Source organism: Lagenorhynchus albirostris, chromosome 1 (genome assembly GCF_949774975.1).
Source record: "Lagenorhynchus albirostris chromosome 1, mLagAlb1.1, whole genome shotgun sequence".
In the NCBI taxonomy this organism is placed as follows: domain Eukaryota; kingdom Metazoa; phylum Chordata; class Mammalia; order Artiodactyla; family Delphinidae; genus Lagenorhynchus; species Lagenorhynchus albirostris.
This window is the reverse complement of record NC_083095.1, coordinates 74,478,858-74,489,818: the sequence shown is the minus strand read 5'-3', so window position 1 is coordinate 74,489,818 and position 10,961 is coordinate 74,478,858.

The window sequence follows — 10,961 nt, the reverse complement described above, 5'->3', positions numbered from 1 at the left end:
AGAAAAAAGGGAGATGTTCCGAGGAAGAACTGACCTTGAGAGCCCTGAAGAACCCTGCTGCTCAGCCTCATGGAGAACTTTCATGAACCAGGGATTTGGAAATAAAAGTAGACTCTAGGGGCTTCCCTGGTGGCGCAGTGGTTGACAGTCCGCCTGCCGATGCAGGGGACGCGGCTTCGTGCCCCGGTCCGGGAAGATCCCACATGCCGCGGAGCGGCTGGGCCCGTGAGCCATGGCCGCTGAGCCTGCGCGTCCGGAGCCTGTGCTCCGCAACGGGAGAGGCCACAACAGTGAGAGGCCCGCATACCGCAAAAAAAAAAAAAAAAAAGTAGACTCTAACAGGGTTCCCCAACCTTCTCCATTTCTATTGAACCTTATCCAGACTGCACTTTCAGTTTTATAGCTAAGACAAAAGGGAAAATCAGGCCTAATCCTCCGTCTCCCTCTTAGGGAAGGGGCATAATACCCTACCCGCTCAGGCTGTAACCTCTGGGTCACATGCTTTTCAGCTGGCTCAGGTTGGCTCATACGCCTCACTCGGATAGAGGTTGAGGTGGAAGTCCTCTCCTTTGGCTCAAGGACCTGAAGCTGTGGCAATGGTGGAGTTGTAACCTCCTGACCAGAAGAGGGATCTTTGGTTTCAGTGTAGCTGGTGCTGCTGTCCCTGGAGACTCCAGGGCTCAGAGACTAAAGAAATGAAACACATTAGGCAAATTATTTTATATGCCATATATTCAGTAGATCACTGAGTTTTCCAACTTAATACTTTAGATCTTTTTATTCAAAGATTTTATTTAAATCTTTCCCTAGGTTTATTCCTGTTTCATTTAGTGACCTCCCTGACTTCCTAGATTACTCAACAAATTGTTTATCAACTCCCAACTAGGTGCTGGGTACTGGGATACACACGTAAAAAGGCATGTCCATACCCTCAAGAAGTTTATAGTCTAGCAGAGGAAATGGGTATGGATTCAGCTTTCTTTGCAATCAAAGGGAATCAAATTGAAAAAGGACCCAACTTAGGAAAGTGAGACTCCGAAATGAGAAGAAAGTAATCACTGAACTGGGGACTTAAAGGAAGCTTTTCTGCTGGAAATCATGATAGATTCTCCAAGGGTTGAAAAACACTGCAGTACAGACAGAACATCAATGCACCCAGGATTCTCCCACACTTACTTTTCTGCTGTTGCTTGACGCTGAACGTGAACGTGAACGGGAACGGGACCTGGATTCTGATGTTGACCTGGAGCCCATCTTGGGTCTACCACGAGGGTTGGAATGAGTACCTGCCTGAGATACATCTCTCTGCTTGGATCTTGGAGGTGAATGAGACTGAGAGCCTGAGCTGTCAGGAGAGCGAGATCTTGATCTAGAACTGGAGGATGACGATGAGGAGGATCGGCTAGAGGATGAGTCAGCTGACCGTTTCAATCTGTGGCTTGGGACAAGAGTATGAGAAGCCCTCCTGCCTTCCTTCTGTTCCAAAGATTCCTCCGTGATCCCTTTGGCCAGTGTGAATTCCTCGAGTTTTAGAGGGAGTGGTTCATCTGATTTTTCTGATTCAGTTTCAAGACCCTTCTGGGTTGAGGATTCAGCTTGTGTGCTTTTCTGAACTAGAGGCAGGACACTCTCCTCTGGCACTTTCTCTACTGGAGATTCTACTTTGGTGTCTGCAGGGCTTGACAAAGGAGACAGACCTCCCACCAACTGCACAGTATGCTGAGACAGTAAGAGCTCCCTGGCCTCAGCATCTGTATTAGGAGGAGACAACTGAATAAGGACAGGAGGGGCTGGGCCTTCCATGGGTTCTATTTCTTCTTCACTCTGGAGTTGTGTATTAGGTGGTGGAGAAGATGCTTCCTTGGTAAGTAAAGGTGGGGGAGTCTCCTCCTCACTAGCAGTTTGCTCTGGTTGTAGCACAACAGGGGCCTTCTCCAGATCTTCAGTCAATCGAGGAGGGGAAGGGGACTTGGGTTTATCCTCCAAGCTTTTTGAAGGTTTTATTTCTCTTTCTTCTTCCTCAAGGGGAGAAGCTGTTTTCATCTCTTTCTCCTGCTGATGTCTGGCCAGATGACTTCTTCTGGCCTCTTCCTGGGACCTTGTAACTCTCCCTCCTCTCTCTAACCCCTCCTGTTCCTGGGATCTTATAGTTTGGGATCTCTCATCCATTACCTCCTCAACTTTTACACTGGGCTTCTCTTCCCCCTCTTCTTCCTTAAACTGCTTCAGGACTGGTGCATCCCTAGATTTTTGTCCCTCATCATCGTCTTCCTCCTCTTCCTCCTCTTCTTCCTCTTCCTCGTCCTCTTCTTCTTCCTCTTCAGTTTTCAAATTTCGATCTGCTCTGAGCCTCAGATTTCTGGAAGGTGTTTCTTGATCCTCTTCCTCCTCAGCAGCCTGGCTACACTCAGAGAGTTTAGCTGCTCTTGCCTGAAAGAAAAAATATTCAATGGTTCCAAGTATATTTGCTCACTATCAACAGAGGAGAAAAAGTATCTCACAAGACACACACATGACGAAGAAACTCAATGATATATGCTTTCAGCAACACAGAAAACAAATGCGACAAGAGACACGCGTGACTAGTATGGGCTCTTACAGGAATCAAAATAGAGTGACCAAAAAGAATAAAATAATGAAACTGCTAGTATTTCACTGGTTAGCGTCAAGCTTTAAAAATAAATATAGGGCTTCCCTGATGGCGCAGTGGTTGAAAGTCCGCCTGCCGATGCAGGGGACACGGGTTCGTGCCCCGGTCCGGGAAGATCCCACATGCCGCGGAGCAGCTGGGCCCGTGAGCCATGGCCGCTGAGCCTGCGCGTCCGGAGCCTGTGCTCCGCAACAGGAGAGGCCACAGAGGTGAGAGGCCCGCATACCAAAAGAAAGAAAAAAAAAATATATATATATATAAACTGAACATCTAGAAAGGGGGTGGGGGTGGGACTGACCTATTATCAATAAATGTGATTATTTTGATCATCTTTGGGGTATATTTAATTTTTTCCCATTGTTTCTTTTCCACAGTTGTAATTACACTATACATATGCTTTTGTATACTGTTTACTTAACACTGTATCATACAGCTTTAAGATTTTAATTGAATAATGAATTATATCTTTTCTAATAATGTGCTACCTTAGGAATACAAACCAGCCTACTAACTTTCACAGTTATTTTTTTATTTGTTTTGTTTTGTTTTTTTTGAGGTACACGGGCCTCTCACTGTTGTGGCCTCTCCTGTTGCGGAGCACAGGCTCCGGACGTGCAGGCTCAGAGGCCATGGCTCACTCACTGCTCCGCGGCATGTGGGATCTTCCCGGACCGGGGCATGAACCCGTGTCCCCTACATCGGCAGGTGGACTCTCAACCACTGCGCCACCAGGGAAGTCCCACAGTTACTTTTTTATATATTCGTTTAGAAATTCGAAGGCCAGGGACTTCCCTGGCAGTCCAGGGGTAAGACACCATGCTTCCAAATGCAGGGGATGTGGGTGCGATCCCTGGTCAGGGAACTAAGATCCCACATGCTCACAGCATGGCTAAAAAAGAAATCCAAAGGCCAGAGCAGATATAAATTAGAAAACAAAAAACAAGAAAAATGATTACGAAGAGAAAGGAGATGACTATACAGAAAGCTAGAGAGATACCAACTCTGAAATAGTTTGAGGAAAAAGAGGAGGAGGAGGAGATATCCAAGGCATTACCCAAAGAGGTGAAGGATGCTTTCAGAGGTAACTGAGTTACCTGTCTGACTCTGGATGATCGTCTTTCTCCTTTCCTTGGTTTCTCATCATCAGATTCACCTTTCTCTTCGGAAATAGAGGTGCTTTTTCCTATCAAATGAAAAAAAACCAAGTCAGACTCATAACATGAACATTCATTCAAGACTGCTTTCTAAAATTCAATCGATCAAAGCATATGAGCGGCTCAGTACATATCTGTATTAATCTCTCTGACTTCTATGTGAAAGAAAAAACTATATAAAGCCCTAAGGGTCAGGGTCATGTTGATAATTCCTGCTATGCACATCTGGAATGTTTTTAATGTCACAAAGCCAATTCACATATTATAAATAATTCAAATAAATGTAAAATAACTACCAAGGGCTTCAAATTGTCTAGCACAAAGTACATTTATTTCTGTAAAATGTTTTGTCACTGAATCAAAGCCCAAGACTTCACTGTGTTCAGTGTCCATTTTTTTGGGACTGCCTATTGCCACCACTAGTTTTGACCAAAACATCATGATTAATATACCAGTTTGTAAAACAATAATCTCATGATATAAGTACTTAAGAGAAATGATTTTCAGGGCTCAGGGCTTCAGAAATGGCCCCTCTCAATTATGTTTTATATATGGAGCTCAAGGTGAGATTATTTTAAAGAAAAATAAGCTCTACTATTAAAAGAAAGCTTGTGGACTTCCCTGGCAGTTCAGTGGTTAAGACTCCATGCTTACACTGCAGGGGGCACAGGTTGGTCATTCCAAATAACAACTCCATGTAAAACTGGAAAAAAATTTCACTTACATTCCATGAAGGAAGGTAACTGTGGGTAAATCACTTAAATAATTTGGGTCTCAGTGTCTTGACTGAGAAAATGGAGGGGATGGACCGGAAGACCTCTACGTTTCCTACCAGTGTTAAAATACTACAGAGTAGCAATGCAAATATTGATGTGAACCAGTTTAGAAAACAGCCTAAATATAATTATATTTCAGATACGTACGATACAGTACAAAAGGTTTAAATGATCCATAAAAACCTGTGCTACCCTAACAGTATTTAAACTAGAGCAAATAAAGCAGATGGTGTGAGCTCTCATCCAAGGTCTTCTCTCTTATTTTATTCCAGCAATCTAAACTAAACTAGTGTCTGCTTCTGTAACTAAAAGAAGAAAAGAAACTTACAGAATGAACTAGAAGACTGCACATATTTCATAAAACTTTACTCCATGATCACTTGATTAACAGGATCTTTGAATATATACCATTTCATATCTGGGTTAGAGAATAAAGACTTGCATTACAGGTGTGTGTACAGGAACTAGGGTTAGGATATTCAGTGACAGGTCAGATTCTTCAGCAAAGATTTAAAGAGTAATCTGTAAGATATTAATAAATAATGTGGTGCCTATAATAATCAATAATTTCATAATTAAATGACCTGGAATAGGTTAAATTACAAAATGAGGAAAAGCAAAAGAAAACCTTTTCCATGAATTTCAGGAAAAGCTCCTTGGCATGTATCAAAATAAGGGAAAGAAGCTGACTTATTGTAGTTTAACAAAAAAGAAAAAAAAAGACAGAGGGTGGAGGGAGGGATGAACAGGCAGAGCAAAGAGGAGTTTTAGGGCAGTGAAAATACCCTGGTATGATACTCTAATGATGGATACATGTCATTATACATTTGTCCAAACCCACAGAATGTACAACATCAAGAATGAACCCTAAGGTAAACTATAGACTTTGGGTGATTATGATGTGTCAGTGTATGTTCACCCATTGTAAAAAATGTACCACTCTGGTGCGGGATGTTGATATTAAGAGAGGCTATGCATATGTGGGGGCAGAGGGTGTATGAGAAATCTCTGTACCTTTACGATTTTGCTGTGAACCTAAAACTGCTCTAAAAAAATAATGTCTTAAAAAAAAATCACTATCCAGATGCTCAAGAATTAAAAAAAAAAAAAAAAAAAAAAAGAAGAGGCTTCCCTGGTGGTGCAGTGGTTAAGAATCCATCTGCCAGGGCTTCCCTGGTGGTGCAGTGGTTGAGAGTCCGCCTGTCGATGCAGGGGACATGGGTTGTGCCCCGGTCCGGGAAGATCCCACGTGCCGCGGAGCAGCTGGGCCCGTGAGCCATGGCCGCTGAGCCTGCGCGTCTGGAGCCTGTGCTCCGCAACGGGAGAGGCCACAACAGTGAGAGGCCTGCGTACTGCAAAAAAAAAAAAAAAGAAAAAAAGAAAAAGAATCCACCTGCCAATGCAGGGAACACGGGTTCGTGCCCTGGTTGGGGAAGATCCCACATGCCGCGGAGCAACTAAGCCCGTGCGCCAAAACTACTGAGCCTGCACTCTAGAGCCTGCAAGCTACAACTACTGAGCCCGTTTGCCTGGAGCCCGTGCTCCGCAACAAGAGAAGCCACCGCAATGAGGAGCACGCGCACCACAACGATGAGTAGCCCCCGCTCGCCGCAACTAGAGAAAGCTCGTGCGCCACAACTAGAGAAAGCCCGCATGCAGCAACAAAGACCCAACGCAGCCAAAAATAAATAAAATAAGTTAAAAGATAAAAATAAAAAGAAGAAGAAAAAGTTACCCAGGTTGGAGGGAAGGTAAAGATTTGAAAATTGCAGATATCTTAAGCTTATAAATAGGCAAAGAAAAGACTGGAAAATTATATAGCAAACTATCAACTGTGGTTATTTTTGTTTGTGGGACTTCTGATGACTTAAAAACCTGTTTAAAGGGCCTATATGGGAAAAGAATCTAAAAAAGAATGGATATATATGTATAAGTGATTCACTTTATAGTACACCTGAAACTAATGCAACATTGTAAATCAACTATACGCCAATAAAAATTTTAAAAAATTAGGGAATTCCCTGGTGGTCTACTGGTAAGGACTCGGTGCTTTCACTGCCGGGGCCCGGGTTCGATCCCTGGTAGGGGAACTAAGATCCCACGAGCTGCACAGCGCAGCCAAATAAAACAAACGAAAACCTGTTTTTTCCTGTTTTTCCAAAAATTTTCTAATGAATACACACTACTTTTTGTAATAAGAAAACAAACATTTTTAAAACAATAAAATCCTATACCCTGGAGGGAAAACCTATAGGAGAGATTCTCTGATACGCCTCAAATACTATGAACAGTTAAAATTCACAGGCCTAGCCAACCCAAGTACTTGCTTTTACCACTGCAAGTTCTATATAAGAAACATTCTCTTTGTTGTTTATTTTCAACTTAAAAGCAAGTGTTACAAGCACATATACCAAAGATGCTTTGCAGTGAATAACAAAGCACATATATGCTCTGAATAAATAAATGTGATTTTAAGGGGGGAAAAAAGGCATGTACAAAGTTTACCAGAGATAAATGTGCTAAACAGATCAAATAAGAGTTCTGGAGCTGTGATTTTAAAATTAGGTATGCACAAGCAAATAGCCTTTATCTCCATCAATTATAAACTGTATGCTATTCTATTAGATCATAATGTTATTTTGATACTGTAAAACTGCAATGACAGGATTCTAGATGATCCCTCCTCTAGAAGCACTTGCCTAATAAGTCATCAAAGAGATGTGGGAAAAATGGGAAGGGCTGGTCAGAAAGTTCTGGACATCACTGTTTTGCAAAGAAAATGACAACTGGAGGGGAACCTCAGACATGAAAACAAGAGCCTAGTAAGCAATACAAAATATAAGAAAGAGATGAGGAATTTCTTCCAGCTCCTTGTAAGGAGCTGATGTGATGCAGACAAGGTTCTGGGAAAGGTGCCATCTTCTATTATGTGAACATGGCCACATGAGTGTCTTCAGCCAGATGTTAATAATGTGTGCAGAAACTGAGCACCTTTAGCAAAGAGTGGTACGAATACTGGTAACAGGTTACTAAATGTATTTCAGGAGTTAAAAAGCAAGCCAGGGTGAATGTAAGATTTCTAAGATTCCAAAGCCAGAAGCCTTCAGGAGAGCAAAGGCAGTGTAGAATGTATTAAAGTGAAGAATGGGGCCTTCCCTGGTGGTCCAGTGGTCAAGACTCTGTGCTCCCCCAACGTAGGGAGCACAGGTTCGATCCCTGATCAGAGGATCCCGGATGCCGCACAGCTTGGCAAAAAACCCCACAAAAAACCAAACAAAAAAACAGACTGAAGAATGTTTAAGGGTCATATAGGAAGGTAGTTTCTTCATCTTGGAAAACAAATCCCTGGGCAGGATTTGCAGGATCCAGGTTAGGTAGCTACAGAGATCAGAGCAAAGCCTGTGGCCAGAGGGTATCCTTGGGTATGAAAAAGCAGCAGAAATTAAGAGAATGGAGACCTGGCAATGATGCCAACCCTAAATCTGACTCATGTTAGCTGTATAAGTAACTTACCTAACATTTCTTTATAATCTCAGCATCCAGATTTAACACAAGAACAGGAATGAGGGCTAAATGCTCTGTAAGCCAAAGACTGGCTAAGATCCCCTGGGGCTATACCTTTGTTAATCAATCTGTGTTCTCAATATCCATTTTTAAATGTTTTTGTATTTTTCCTCCTAATTTTCCTAGAGTGGGCTCTTTTTGGAAAAATTAACTGAAGATAATAAGGACTGTTGTATACCCAGTCATGATCTAGCAGGCAACTTCTGACTATGGAGGGTGAATACTGACTCCCAACATCTTAGAAAAATCTGAAGAAAGTGATGGACAGATATGAAGTCAAGAAGGAGAGCTAGGCAGGATTTTATAAACCAATTTTTCCTTCCTATTTGGGATTGTGACTACAGCACATTAATGCGAGGTTGCTGGCATATAATAAGCCAAGGATCTTGATTAACTATAATGCTGAAAAACTATTCTTTCATTTAGTCATTCATAAACTGAGCTGATCAACAGAACTACCAGGGGACTTTTTAAAAATGTAAGGTCTCAGGACTTACATTCTTTGAGATTCTTGGGGCAGGGCCCAGGAATTCATATTCTTAAAAAAAATAACATCCAGGGGCTTCCCTGGTGGCGCAGCGGTTAAGAATCCACCTGCCAATGCAAGGGACACGGGTTCGAGCCCTGGTCCGGGAAGATCCCACATGCAGCAGAGCAACTAAGCCCACGCGCCACAACTACTGAGCCTGTGCTCTAGAGCCCGCAAGACACAACTATTGAAGCCCACGCGCCTAGAGCCCGTGCTCCACAAGAGAAGTCACCGCAACGAGAAGCCTGCGCACTGCAACGAAGAGTAGCCCCCGCTCGCTGCAACTAGAGAAAGCCTGCGCGCAGCGAGGACGCAATGCAGGCAAAATAAATAAATACATTTATTTAAAAAAAAAAATCCTCAAGTACCACTACTGATTACCAAAATATGTTACTAGGAACCTTACTTTAATCAAAATCTTACTAAATAAGGAACCCCAAACATCCAAAGCTAACAAATAAGCTGGAAGCCTAATAGTTTATGAGCCTACGGCAGACTGACGCTGTACACCTGAAAAAAATCTAATTTCTGGGTAAACTCCAGGCATTACTACCGATCCAACCAAGCACTGCTAGAACTTCAAACTACCACTCCATTTAGGACCTTGACCAAATTTTATGCCACATCTGTTATGAAATTCACATTCTAGCCAAGATCAGAGGTAGGAAAGTTTATGGATAGAGTATACCAAAGAGGACACACAGCAATTGTTTGTTGTATTCTACAATTTACTACATTCATTTCTTACTTTTTTTTCACCTCTTTCACCTGTTTTTTTTCCCCTCCTCCAACAATTACAGCCATAGGCATAGTCCTGCTGAAGACACAAAGCACTTAAGAGACTACTGGCCACCTTCCTCACTCTAAATCTTTACTTGCTTTTGAAACCTTATATCTATTTCAGGACATTCCTCATTTTCACTTCAAGTTACATTTAGAACAGAAAGAGGCTCTCTCTTTTTCAAGAGTTCCTTATCAAATCATATTGCTATCAAGAATTTTCAATGGTTCCCCCATTACCTTTAAAATTAAATATCACCTTCCTTCCTACCTCTGTGCCTTTGTTCCTTCCTAAAAATACCCTCTTGTCTTCTCTGTGCCAACTCAAATCCTACGTATTTCTAAGGCTCACTCAAATCCTACACCTCCTTCATGAGGCTCTCTCTAATCTCTCTAATCCTCAGAGAATTTTTTACTCTTTGGAATTCCAGTGGTACGTGTGTCCGTACTACTTGTATGTCACTTAAAACATACCATCTTCCATTGTTAGTTTTATGTGCAGTTGTCTTCTCTCTCCCTAATAGATTTTACAATGTGCTGACTCCCCACACACTCTAGCATAGAGACACGTATACAGCAGGAATTCTATACGTAATTTTTTGGCTTATTTTTATTTGAGAAGCAATGCTGACAACTAATTTATAAAAGAGTTTTCCCCTTCCACATGGCTTTACAATCAGGGAAAAAAAGAGTGCTAAGAGCAAAATGGATCAATTGGTGGTTTGCTGTTTTTATTTTGAAGAGAAAAGAGATCTCTAAAAGAAATTATTTCTCTCCCATCATTAAATATCTCCTAAAAATCTGCTTTCCGGAAAGAGTTCCATATTAACCAGAAGAGCTAGCAACTTCTATACATTCTAGAAGTATTAAATATGGAATGATCACCTTCTCCATGACCACTAACATTAATAATCATTCAAAATACTTGTTAATTTACACACTGGTTAACTTTATCTACCTACTATTCACACGTACCCTAAAGGCACACTGTTTTGACAGGTAGTTCCTAGAAGACAAAGGCTGCATTTACAGACTTTTGCTTGAGATACTATGCAAAAGAGGGTGCTTAACATTTTTTTAAATGTGAAAAAATTAATCTTACCTGAACCAATTCCACACACTGGGTTTGAGCTCCCCGTAATATGCTCAAATAATACTCTGCACTGCCTCTCATAGTACACAGCATAACTCCAGTTAATTATGTAATAATTTGTTTAATGTCCATCTTCTCACTAGACTGTATGTTTCATTATGACAGAGACTTGTCTTTTTCTCTACTATATTCCTGGTGCCTAGCACATGCCTGGCATACAACAGGCAAGTTTTTACTTGTAAAAACTTGTTGAATGAATTAATAAACTGCAGATGCCCATTTGGGGGGATGACTGGATGTGTAACACACAATATATACAATTGGTGAAGAGATGAAAAAGAGTTGTGACTGTTGCTAAATTCAGAGGCAGAGGAAGTTAGAGAGGTATACAGATGAGAAGAAAAATCAGACTGCC